At 38.7% G+C, this 13,986-nt stretch overlaps 1 protein-coding gene across 2 annotated transcripts in view; it reads right to left on the bottom strand.

Moving 5' to 3' along the window:
- zeb1b (zinc finger E-box binding homeobox 1b) overlaps positions 1–13,986 on the bottom strand; it is a 60,301-nt gene that overhangs the window by 18,944 nt on the left and 27,371 nt on the right. The gene's annotated exons all lie outside the window — the stretch shown is intronic.

The raw sequence follows: 13,986 nt of genomic DNA, 5'->3' as shown, positions 1-13,986 counted from the left end.
CATGTTTTTGGGAGATGGGAGGAAACTGGAGAACCAGGAGCAGTACATTTTAAACTCCACAGGCAGTAATGTGAAGTCAGGACTGAAGTGGGGACACTGGAGCTGTGAGGAAGCAATGCTTCCCACTGTACCACCCTGCCGCCTTAATTCTACTGTAGCTGATGTCTCTTCTTATGTCTCACTGATGTCTCTTCTTATAAGAAAAGAGAAAAAGTCATCTTCTAAAGTGGAATCCGTTAAACGGAGTTATGAAGACAGTTGAGCGTGTGTGACAGAAGAGCTGCTGTGTGTACATATGTACCAATCACAACACAAGCACCTGAATAAGCCAATGTGCTCTTCACTTTAACGAAGACAAGGAGACTTATTAGTCTGGTTCTGTAGCATATAATTGGATCAAATACCTTGTAGCAAACCTTGTAGGACGTATTTTATCAGGTGAAGTTAGAGGGGTGATATTCATCATTTCAGCCTTGTGTTAACCACGGTGTTAGAGACTGAGGCCACATGGGTAATTCAATGCATATCTTATGTTTATAAAGCAAACTGGATGAAGTAACAACATTTGATAGCATGGAAAATAAATTCAGGAATCTGCAGCAGCCCTGGTACATAAATAATACTTAGAGAGTACTAGTCTGTAAGTATGACTTCTTGACAACCACCCCAGTGTTCTTTTATCATTTCCACATCTGATTTCTGCCCTCACTGTTTTCATGCCACTTAATCTGTTTTCTTTTTTAGATAGATAAGACTAAGCAGCATTGATTTGTTGTAGCTGACCAGACGACCTTAATTAGCAGCGTGTGTATGTGTATGCGTATGTATGTGTGCAGAAGTGAGCGTGCTTGGCTCAGCATGATGTGACATTCTATTAGAAGAGGGAATGATGGAGCGATAGCTTCACCTAACGAGTTCTCATTCGTTAAGGTAAGTGCTGGCTGAACAGAGCTGGAACAGAGCTGGCAGCATAAATCACGCTTAAAGACTCTGTTTCGTTACCATCAGCAGTACGAGAAAGATGGAGTTGTGAAGATGTAACATAAAATATATAATAAATTATATCCCGATATATCTTATGAGGTTCTTAGCCTGGTTTTTAATATATCAGTCACAAAAATAGGATTTAACCCTGAGATGTACCAGAAAGATGATATAAAACTACACAGGTTTGCAAATATACTCCACTTCTTATTGTTAACCTGAGAGTCCTGCTGAGTTTAAAGCAACATGGAAGCATTTGTGGCAACCAGAGGAGTTCACATGTTTACTAGCTCAGACAAACTCCCGATTCCTGTTTACAGAGAAAAGAGAACACTGCAGTCAGGAAATGAGTGTGGATGTGAATAAAGTCTATAGCTGTGTGTGTGTATGTATGAGAGAGAGAGAGAGAGAGGGAGAGAGAGAGAGAGATAACACTGTTCTGAGATAAGTGAGTGGGTGAGCCATGATAGTGTACATACACTAAAAACAGTTCCTCCCTAAAGATTATACCCTCCTGTCCTGTAGACTTTCATTGGTTTAAAAAGTGGCACATTTACTCACTATGAGAAGAGTCAGGTGTTTTCCCTTAACGTCTCTTTCAAGGTTAACAAACACATTCAACTGCTAAAGTGTATTTCAATGATAGAAACAGAATAGAAAAGGTGTTAAAGAAAGAGTGTATGAGAAACTGAAGGTGTGCCAAAGCACCTCCATTTTTTACCCACCCCCTTCATCCCATCTCTCTTTTCCACTCATCTAAGTACCTCTCTCCAGCCTGGCCAAATCAATTTTCCTTTGAGAGGCGCAAAGTCAGCACAGGGCTTGGCTATGGAGCTGAAACTCACACACACATACACACATCTCCACTGCTCGCCCTAATACATTTACATTAAGCTGATTTTGTGCTTTTTATCCCTTCTACTTTTGTCAGTTCTTTCTCCCTCTCTAACCTACACTCTTTTAATGCTGTTAGCAAATCTGGACAATATCTACAATATCTTGCCATCTTCTCTTTCTTTTTTCTTACATCTCGTTCAGAGGAATCTGCAGAATTTAGTATGTTTATTTAGTATTTAGCATGCATGCATGGGCTCTAATGTTCATACACATTAAATAACTAACACATCCACAAGAACTGTCTCAAACACCAGGCAAAACTACATATCCCATCAGGCAGTGCAGGCAAGGGGCACAGAAAATGTGTAAGATGGGGTGTGGGTGACTGATCCGTGACAAATTCTTGCAGGCTGAGTTACACTGTCACACCTGAGAGCGTTCATTACTGCCTCTAGGAGCTACACGCAGGAAAAGTGACTAAACAAACACTCGATAATAGTAATGGCCAACATTAGTTTGGCGACAAACAGAGAGCGCTACACAGACCCAACGGAAAACAGGGGTCATTAAGCATTGCATATATTACAACTAGGAAATGTTAAACACAAAAACAAAGTGCCACTGTTGTTTTTTTCCACAACACTGCAGAGGTGACTGCATCAAAGAGCAGCACTGTACACACAACCCTGTACGCTAATTTTGCATACCTGTTCAAGCGCCAAATCCCACGTGGGCATCCCGCTACAAATAACACAGCTGTTTACTGACACACGCCTCTCGCCAGCATTATAGACTGTATATCATTGTTTATGCACCTAATGGATTATGCTTTTATATAGATGCCTCAATGCTGATCAGGACGAACAAATCTAAAATCGCTGCACCTCCCATCCACTCCTCTTTAGCAGCTCTGATGCAGCCTGTTTTCCCAGAAGGCCTCAGTCCTGGGTTTGTTCTCTGAAGCTACTAATAAAAGCCAACACGAGTCTGTGCATTTCAGCTGCCCATTAAAGCCTGAGGCCTGCGGGCCGACACCTGCCACGGGCCGCCGGTAAATGCCACCTAACCTGGGATCTGCATAATCCCACAAAGCGCCTGGTCACGCACAGACACACACCTCTAGAGGAAAAAGAACATACACTGTCTAGACAAAGCTACTTGTATACTAATTATAAAACCACAAGGGCCACAAGATTATGAAGATGATTTGATTCATGCCATTTTTTTCTCTTCAAGATAGAGGACACAGAAAGACAGAGGAACAAACAAAGAGTATTGATTTGGCATTAAGATGACATCAGTGTGAGCTGTGAGCTTTTGTTAGTGTAAAGAAAGATGCATTTGATTATAAAATGTTAATTATAAGAATGATAACTCATTCTCTGTCTCTGCTTTATAACTTACAGCATAACCTACCTCCCTTGCCTATTATGTCACATCATGTCAAGTCCTGTTTAAACTTTTAAATAATTGTTCACTTAATCAGTTGATCTAAAACTATATAGGTAGCCATAGCCCAACCCCTAAGATAAACTCTTCCTCATTTAAGAAAGAACCTTCATGTATGTTCATAGGATTTTAAAGGTGTGAGACAAAAAGTCTGATCCCACATCCGTAACGTAATATGATGCTTATTATTTCAGTATTTTATTTATGTCTTTTGTACTTCAGTAACCTTTATTGTACATATGAAGAGTTTGTTTCCAAAAAAGCAAGATGCTCACTTTGTGTTTTTATCAACATAATTAAATGCTTATGGGTCATTACATATATGCATTAATTCTGGCAGCTCGCTTTACAAGCAAAATTGTTTGTTTAGGGGATTAAGAGATCAATTTCTTCACAAAACACATTATCTGCCACATCTCTTGTTTTAACAAAGCTTAATATACAGTGCCTTGCATAAGTATTCACCCCCTTGAACTTTTCCACATTTTGCAGTGATACAACATGGAACTGATACGGACTTACTTTGGATTATGTCATGAATCTACACAAAATAACCCATAATATTGAAACATCAGTATAGTTTGCAAAGTATGTAAATTAGGAATGGTGTGTTTCAGAGAACATTAGAATGTGGATTTTTTTTTAAACATTTGTTCTAAAAGTTGTGCTCTGTAATAAGTACCTTAACCCCCCCAAATTCTCAACTATGTGCATACAATAGGATTCTGCTTCACAATTAAGGTGTTTTGAATAATATACATGGAATAAATCAATGTAATAAATGTAAATGATTAGCATTAACAGTGCACCATGGTTGAAATCAAACATATAGGTGGTACTGGACATTCTGCCAATTTTGATGAAACCTGTAACAGTGTTTTTGTGTTATAATTGCACTTAAAGTTATAGTAACTGAATGAATGGTGAAATCACCAGCATTTAAATAGAATATCCTTTGGCCTGATCATTCTGTGTAATCCTTACACATTAGTAGTGATGCTATGGTTCACCTTTACGGCTCCACAGCGGCTGTGTTGAGTTTGTTGGTTGTAATAAAGGTAGGAAAAGCTTACATACTGATCTGTCGCCATGACACATGCACTCTAAGTAAGTGTTATGATTGGACATTCCTGACATAGCATCACTCTCCAGGGCTGGAGGAGCGCGCTCAGCACGCTCCGCCTCGGCCCTCACCCGCCACTCATGCACTCCAGGCTTATCTCTTAAACAAACACCTATTTTCCATCTGAAATTAACTTTGAGACATCAAACCCAAAATATTATAAGTTTATAATGAAAACATGATTATGAGCCATTATGATTTTTCAGAGCCCTCATGCCACTTCGTGAAGGATATGAAGATGAAGCTGCAGGTAAACTGCCACTGTTGATGAGCAAAGAAAAAAAAATGAAGCTCTGGAAGGCAAATTTGTCCTTCTAGGTGAAACAGAAACCCTTCTGCAATTTACCCTTGATATTGTATTGGCATCTTACAAGTGGACTTCATGGTTATTTTGGACTTTTAAGGCCTACTAGTGTACTGTCTCACATTATTTACATTTATTTAAGCACAGACATGTGTAAGAACTCTCATACATTTATGCAAGTAAATTGCTAATGCAACTCTGTGTATAAACAAAACATTAGATATAAGTGAAGCAGAGTCCTACTGTATTGTAAAGTTCCAAAATATTTGCACACTTAAAGGTAATAAAATCCTCATACAATGTTAGAAAGTCCCTTCCATTTACTGGCATTTCCAACAGACACTTACTGAAGTTGTTCTTTTGCTGTGGCTGAATCACAAACAGTAGGTCCTATAATGTCAATACATTATACCAAAAGTAGTGAGCACATAAAAATGATAAGCTATTTGGGATTTGGCATGTCATAACTGATTAAAAGGGAATCTACAACTTTAATATTTTGCTTTTTCATAACGTTCTTTGCTTAAGAAGGTGAAATAATATTTACCTTCCATGGTTTATATGATATGAACACAGTATAGCCCTATTTCTAATGTTTACTCTGTCTGGTAGTATAAAATTATGCACAAATTAACATTCAATTTCATTTTAATAGTAAATCTTTGAAGTAGTTAAAATTCAAACCAATCTTTTTTTTTCTTCATCTTTTCCCCAGTTTGGTCACTTGCCAACCAACTTTCCCCTATTGTATGACAGCTAACACGTGCTTCTGTACTGCTGCTCATGATGTGTCATGATGTGTCTGCCCTCTTCCACATACATAAGGTCACAGATGCCCACAACTGGCTAGTGTTGCTGTGATTGGCAGGGGAGAGAGAGAATGCCAATGCTCCCATCCAGACAGCATGGCCAGTTTTGGTCCTTGGGTTCCCAGATGGCTGTGGCATCACCGGGATTCAAACTCATGATTTCCCCATGATAGAGAACGCTTTTCTGTTGCACCAATCTGGAGACCCTGAGTGTTAATCTTTGAAGGAATTTGACAGCCCTACTGCACAGTAGCACAAAGGGTAGAAATGAAGACACACCTTTTACTCCTGCTATACACAAACACTCCCACAACAGACAATTCACAAATACATACAGTGAGAGAGAGATATACATTTTATCTCCTATATTCCAAGATACCACAAAAAGGAGAAGAAACAAAACAAACCCTTCTGAATTCGTTTGCTCTCATGATACAAACCGTTACCTCTGCTTCTTTGGTCCACACACACACACATACCCACCCACCCACACACACACACGTACACATATATACACACACAAGTATGCACACGTACATACACAGACACAGTCACGATCTAAACCACATCCCCTCCCAGCATTTATTTTTTCTGTCTCTCTCTCTAACACACATACTCTAACCACAAGAAGACGGAACTGTCACATCAAACAAAAGCCAGTCACCACACACACACACACACACACACACACACACACACCTCTGTGTCAGCTATTTAAGCTATGTGTTTCGGAGAAACGTTAATTCGGTTCAAGTTATGCTTCTTTTTATTGGCATACAGAGGGACTGAACATGTTTCCTCCAGGACAGTGGTGCAATATAAAATACAAGAGAACATTCTAAAGGACTGTTTAAAGTGCTGAACGTGTGCGCAGTGTAACACAGAGGGAAGCACAGTACACTTCACACTACACAATAATTACACAAAATACCATGAGGATAAACTGGGCAGCACTTTAAATAACAAGTTAATATTAATGCGCTTGTTCTAATTATTGTTTCTATAGTAACAGTTCATTCACAGGGACTTGTATGGCAGACACTCCACATAATCTAAACTTAATAATACTGATTTAAAAATGTGTTGTTATTTAACAAAGAAAAAACTATTACTTGTTGATATTTGTGACATTTTCTGTTAGGACACGTTTATTTAAAATTTATGGAATGAGTCTCCAGTGTCAGCACTTTGCAATCGTCAATACATTTTCCTCCATAGGAGAATCTTCAGGACGGGACTTTTGTGCTTAGCAGTTTCTCGGAAATAAGACAAACATGGCATTCTTTTGCCTTATTCAACCTCAAGAAAGACAAAAAAAAGGCTGGTGAGAGAATGACTCTTTATAACTGTTATAGTGTAAGTGATAACAGGAACTAACTTGTCTTGTGGATGTTCCACAACATTAATTACAAATCTAAATGGTTAAAAAGCATGACATATCAGTTAAATGCTAAAGTAAAATGCTGAAGTATATTATATATTAGTATATTAATAATATTATTAATATAGCAGATTGATGTGGTATAAGAAGAATAAAACACTTCCAGTCATGCTGTTATAGGAAAATAATCCACTTTGGGGTGGTTAGAGTGTCACACCACCCCAATATGAAGTTATAAATGTACAAACAAATATACCGTCTATAATGGTCTAAGTAAGAAGATGAATTATGAGGTGTATAATTGGGTGTGGATGGGAGTGCTTTATGTGGGTGTTCGGTTCAGTCCAGTGTCGAAGTGGTCTTATACCATGCTCATTTTATATCTGACTGTGTATGACTGAACTGCAAAACCTACACTGGCCTCTAGGAGACGCTTTATTCCCAGGAGACAGAATTGACGCAATGGTGACAGATAATGCAGTACTCGACTCAGTATCCTGCTGTGTGCTGCATTTGACTCTTTTCACTGCTCTCACTGTTTACCAAGTGGATAATGTTATTTTGTTCCAATAACATAATGAGGGATGCGACCTGATGCTGTGTTAGAAAGCCTGTGGTGAAAGCTACATTTAGAAGAGAACAACTGAGAAAAAAAAAAGACCCAGAATAGACATTCTCATCTAACATTCTCTTCTCTCTCTCACTCACTCTCTCTTTCTCTCTCTCCTCTTACAGCTTACCCTAACTAATGGTATTGTAAGACATGTGCATAATTATCCAGCAAAAGGTGACTAGTGTCAGCAGATTACTCTTACTTTTTATCCTCATGCTAGGTCCAGTGTACCTTACACACACTCACAAATACACTTAAACACATTAGGTGTTTTTTCCACTGTAAATTTAAAAACAAGGACTGGCCCAAACAGGAACCAACACAAGTAAATTTTTCACCAACTAGTAAGGACATCATTTTGTTGTGCAAAGACGAACATGGACAAACTGAAAACTAACACTTCTAATATGCTAATCAGAAATCTGCAAAAATACAACGATTCAGTGGATTACGAACAAAAATAAATTTGTAAGGACGTAATAAAACACTAAAAACCTCACTGAAGTCTGTTGGGGCTGTAATAATCATGCGCTGCCATGGTATTTGTGAAATTGCAGAGTTTTAAAACAGAACACATGTATATGATGCAGAATGTGTATACAATCAGCAACAAACAGTGCTACTAGCTCCACCACAGAAAACCGTTAGTTCATGTTGGTACCATTCATGAGCAACAGGGCCCACAACCATTCAACTAGAACGTTTGTACAGGTACAGCACGGGTGGTTTTCTGGTGCCAAAACTTTGTGCAATGGGAAGAGTCCTTTATGTACACAGGAAATTTTAATGCTATTGTTCCCACTGTAAATAAAAGCACTGATGTATACAGAGGTGAAAGAGGATATCTATGTGTGTGTGTATGTGTGTGTGTGTGTGTGTGTGTGTGTGTGTATTTTGAGCTAATCTTGTTCGGCTAGACTGAGCTCTTCTAAATAAGGCCAGAGAGCGCGATCATACCTGCGCTATGATAACAGAGCCAGAGCTTCATCTGTGCTGCCGTGCTGACTCGGCTCTGTTTACGTTTGAGGTGAGACCAGCCCCATTCACGGGCATAATGCTCCCAGCACGCGCACACACACACACACACACACACACACACACACAATGAGAAAAAAGAAAAAGCTAAAGTGTAAATGACTTACATGGTTAAAGAGCTATGTGAGTTAGAGTTCTATGGATGCATACATTACGCTATAAGCTATAGGAGGTATGTTACTTTATCATTACTTTATCACTTTATCAGACTACTGACACCTTGCTTTCTGTCTTCTCTTTCTCTCTCCTTCTCTCTCTCTCTGTGTACTATGCTGAAGGTAAAGTGAGGAAACATCTGTCGTGCCTCCTGGTCAGTGTTCACTACCTGTAGGCACGCTTGATTCTCTGGACACCCCCTTGCCCTGTTTCACTACTGCTTTTCTCTCTCTCTTTCAGAATCACTTTCTGTTTGTGATTTCCCCGTATAACGTGGGAGTATTTTCTGTTTTAGCAAAGGACACAGGCATGCTGTGGTATCTGAAAACAGAACCCATTGGAACAGCACAATTACTCGCAACCATGATTTTTGGACATATTTATTAATTATATTTGATTGTGACATCAGATAATGAAAGTTGATCAGCTGGGTAATGTTACAGATATTATTTCTCATTGACTAGTTAAAAAAACAAGCTCCCCATCCACGTATTTATTTGGGCATACTGTGGGCGTTATGACATTAACACAGTCTAATTTGATTAATATTTAACATTTTAAAGATAAACTCAAGAAAACATGCCTAAACTGAAAGATTCAACTGGAAGATTTATACATTTAAAGAATGCAGGTTTGCACTGTACACTGTTGAAAACAGCTTTTGTTTATTTAAAAAAGTGCAAGTTACCAATTTTGCATCAGAATAAATGTGATCATTGTGATTTCATTATTACGTACAATAATCATGAATATCACTGTCATTATGAACCTAGTTAAAAGGGAAAGCCCCAGCTCTATCATAACTCCGATAAAACTAGCACTGGCATTGACACAACTAACCTGACTGGTGAGAACACACAGAAACCAACACACACCTGTGTTAACAGGAAATGGGGAATTCATCCCACCATATGCACATACTGAATAAGCAACATGCATTTTAATGAATATATTAATTCTTTCTTCTATTTTCTGTCTTTCTGGTGTTCAGTCAGTTGTGTGAATCACTTAGAGTCTCTTTGTATATTTCTTCCACTTTACTGTCTGACTGTGAAGTGAGGAAAAAGCAATCTATTTATAGGTTTCCCTTCCTGTGCTTTTCGTCATGAATGTATACCCATATCTGTGTTATACACACATACACACAGACACACACACACATATACACTTCAGCGTTTAAGCTGGAACTCCTGACCACTATGGAGGGCAGAAATGGGCAATAAATGAGTGAGTAAGTCAGCAGAGCTGTTCAGTCTAGACATGGGACTCTCTAAGTTGCCCATCCAAACCACCGAATACTAACAAACAGGCTGAGACTACTTACACAATGTTGCAGCCACACACAAATACACACACACATACACACACACACACAGTTCTGGTGGTGTCCGTTATGAGGTAACTAGGAAAGCGTGGTTATTCACCCTGCTGTGTGTGTATGTTTGTGTGTGTCTGTGAGTGTGCATGTGAGCGTGTGCTTGCAGGGCATTTCCCCGATACCACGCCAGGTGAGCTGAGTCAGACAAAGAAAGGAAAACAGAAGTGTAAGCAGAGTGAAGGCTGCTTTACCAGAGGAAAATGTACTGTTTTGAGCCGGAATGTTCAAATGATCACAGTTTTTCATAAATACTTCATTTATTTTGTTCTTCTCAGTGCTTTAAAATTGAACTATTATCTCTCCTTTTTATACACACATCTGATACACAGTGGTGTGTTCTTTTTTTAATGTTCACATGCACAGGCAGGAGCGGAGGCGTGTGTCATTATGCTTGATGTAGTCAGTGTGTGTGGGCATATACGCATATGACCTACATAACCAGCCTTATTAATAATATGTGGGCCATTATGGACAGTTATGTGTGTGTGTGATTTCCTTTGTGCCTCTCATGTCAACCACACACAGGCTAACATGGATAAATATATCTTACTCACACCTGTATGTTTAAACTGAAGAAACAGCTACAGGCTTCAAACTCTATTCAAATATCCATAATATTCACCTATTCAGAGACAAAAATGCTTCTGATTGTTTAATATTTCATTCAGTCTCCTAACCCACATCTATTGAAACACCTGTTTTCTTAACTTTTTGGATAAATGACCCATTGTGTTGCTTGATGTAGAACACACAGGCTCTGAATAAATGCAAGTCATGGTTAGGAGATCATGAGTTCAAATCCCAATGATGCCTCAGCCATCAATGGCCAAGAGTCAAGACAGCAAAACTGGCTGCGTCTCTGGGTGGACGGAATGGTATTCTTTCTCTCCACTGTCAATCACAGCAACAATAGCCAATCGTGGGCATCTGTGAGCTCATATATGCAGGTGAGCTTACGATGCCCTGTGATGCTGCATGAGCAGCAGTCCGAAAAGATGTGGTTGGCTGGCTTCACATGCCTCAGAGAACACACATGTTTGCTACACCTCCATGGTTGGTAGCGGTACATGTGATACATGTAATTATTTCATCTCCAGTAGACACCTGCCATGCTGAAATACAAACTATACAGTGTAGCGCAATTGCAGCAGTATAAAATTATAAACAAGCTAACTCTATAATTAAAATTAAATGCAACTCTTGGAATGGAGAGAAATTTGAAAGCTCTAGTATAAATCCATACAGGTATTATACTGTTATCACTATCACTATCTCTATCACCTTTTGTTTAAGCTTTATCAGATGTAAATAAAAAGCTGTAAATACTACCTACAAAAAACTTTGCTGCTTTTTTCTCTGACCTGTGAACCCCACCAGGTTTTGCTCTATATGACCGATCTAACGTCATGACGTCATTTGCTGCATTAACAGTATACAGCATCAGTACACCATAAAACAGGCAAACAAGCAAGATAAAACAAACTGCAACACAGCACGTAAACATAAATCAGACCCTGTGAGAGGGAATAAATGTGGCTAAAATGGACAAGAGACAGCAAGATAGAGGACTAGGACAGGGAAAGGCATGTACAAAAACTGCTAATGACTTAAAAAGACAAAGCATCGTTGTCAGAAACAATGTACATCTTTACTGAGAGATCGAGCTTGAGGCAAGACACTGTCACACACACTCGGCCTCACAGAGCAAGACGGGGAATAGGCGGCGGGGTGAGGACAGAGACAGAGAGAAGTGGGGGAAGACAGAGTGAGAGCAAAAGAAGAAAAGATGTGAGAGAGGACAAAGTGGGAGGAATGGTGAATGTGTGTGTTTGTGTGTGTGTGTGCACTTGTTTTTAAAGGTCAGGCCTCATAAAGACAAGTCAGACAGCCTGACACTTAAGGAGGTGGAGAGATGCCGCAGGCAGGTACACACGCGTACGTATGTTCACATAAACATGTGCATATAGGGAAATAAGCATGCACACACACTCTCTCTCTCACACACACACACACACACACACACACAAATGCACATAACCCCTGGCAGTGCAGATTTTACTTCCTCTTTTAGTGACGCTCATTGCTGAAATCTTCTACTTGTCACATCAGAAGGTCAGAAGCAGCAACACACCACGCAGACCTCTGTGATCTGATCTCATTATAGCTCATACACAACATCTCATTATACTCTTATCTCGTTACACTTTCATATACAGTAACTCACTGACTGAGCCATCTCACTCTCACAATAATTTTTCTTTACCTCTGAGCTAGCCACACACACACACAGCTTAATCAGCCATGAGAGCAGAGGCAGTGTGTGTTTGGTGGAACAGGGTAGTAAGGGTGTGTAAAACTAACTAGGCTTGAGAAATAGGGCAGTATATTGGGGTCAATCATGGAGACAGATACAGAGAGCAGCACTGTAACTAATTAAAAAGGTTGACACAGGTCAGCTGTCTTTCTTCTGCTTTGATCACTGTGTGTAAATTCCTCTCCTTAAACACAGATGCATGCTGTGTGTGAGTATGTGTGTAAACACTCTAGTCATTACTAATCACATAATACAAAATGGATGATTTAAAAGTAGCTGTCACTGTGGACTTACTGCTGAAAAATGAGAAATGTGGCTTTACTGGTCTCATAGGCGTAACCTACAGCAGAGACAGACACTGGGGACATGTTCCCACCTTTTTTTTATATGCCTGGTTTTGTCCCAACTGAGTACAGACTGTATAACATATTTTATTTAATAATTTGTAAAAGAAACTGATCCAAAACTCTCTAAAAATATCATTTGAGCTGTACTGAGGGTGGTGTCTGTAAGAAAACGTCTTTCTATGACAACGTCTGCAAGTTTCTTGCAGGTTTCCGTTCCTGAGAAACCAGATGTTTGTTTCACACATGGCAATATGATCTCATTATTGCATCATTTAATTTATTTTTAGAAACTACAATCACGATATTGTGGCATGTGCAAATATAAAGTGAGATTTTATACCCGTTGTAGCTGTCATTATAGTGTAATGGCCAATTTAATTTAATCAGCCTTTGTAACAGCGCTCTCTGGTTTAATTTTTTGTGTGTAGTGTGTAGGTGATGTGATTTACATCAACTAAAAAAAACTTTTGATTGCTAGTTTGATTTCCAAATGATTGCTGAAAGTGTTTAAAAAGCAAGTTAGAAGGGAAGAGTCTCTTTTCCATGAAAGGCATTTGGTACAGATCAGAAAAAAGTTTCTTTTTCTTCTTTAATTCAAATTAGTCCGGAGTCTTGTTAACCATGCATGTTTTTTAAATGAGATATTAAATTATTAATATAATAATTATTTTTTAATCCTTCATAAAGTTCCAAACGTGAATGGTCTTTTATTGCAATTTTATTACTAAATAATTAAATAATTAAGCTAAATAATTAATATTCCTACACCTACTACCATTGCTAACCATAACATCAGTAAGCAAAAAGAAATCCTTCAGCTCTTTTAGTTTAATAAATAAAATAAAATAAAAATAAATGCAATGCAATGAATTTGGAACCAGGTCCTTGTTTTTGGTATCTGGTTTAAAAACGATAAACAGTCATTCCCTCACCAGATTCGCTCGTTTTTTCTCTCATTCAATCACATCTCTCTCTCTTTCTCTCTCTCACACTCTAAAAACACAGCTTGTCATTTCACTGAGAAACCGGAAAGCATAAACTTCTCTGTCCTGAAGACTTTCCTGTGCTGATAAACTTCGCAAAGCACCGTCACTGTTACTAAAACTAAGACTCCTTCCATAATTGTTAAATAAATGTTTCCTAACAAAAACTGTCACATCAATGATTATAGGTTTTACTTCGTTAAGCAACACATTTTCTGTTTATTATTAGTCTTAGATTATGTGTCTGCTGTGCAGGTCCCTGTGTCTTAGCTG

Source organism: Pangasianodon hypophthalmus, chromosome 12 (genome assembly GCF_027358585.1).
Source record: "Pangasianodon hypophthalmus isolate fPanHyp1 chromosome 12, fPanHyp1.pri, whole genome shotgun sequence".
Taxonomy (NCBI): Eukaryota; Metazoa; Chordata; class Actinopteri; order Siluriformes; family Pangasiidae; genus Pangasianodon; species Pangasianodon hypophthalmus.
This window is presented reverse-complemented; position numbering and strand designations above follow the sequence as displayed.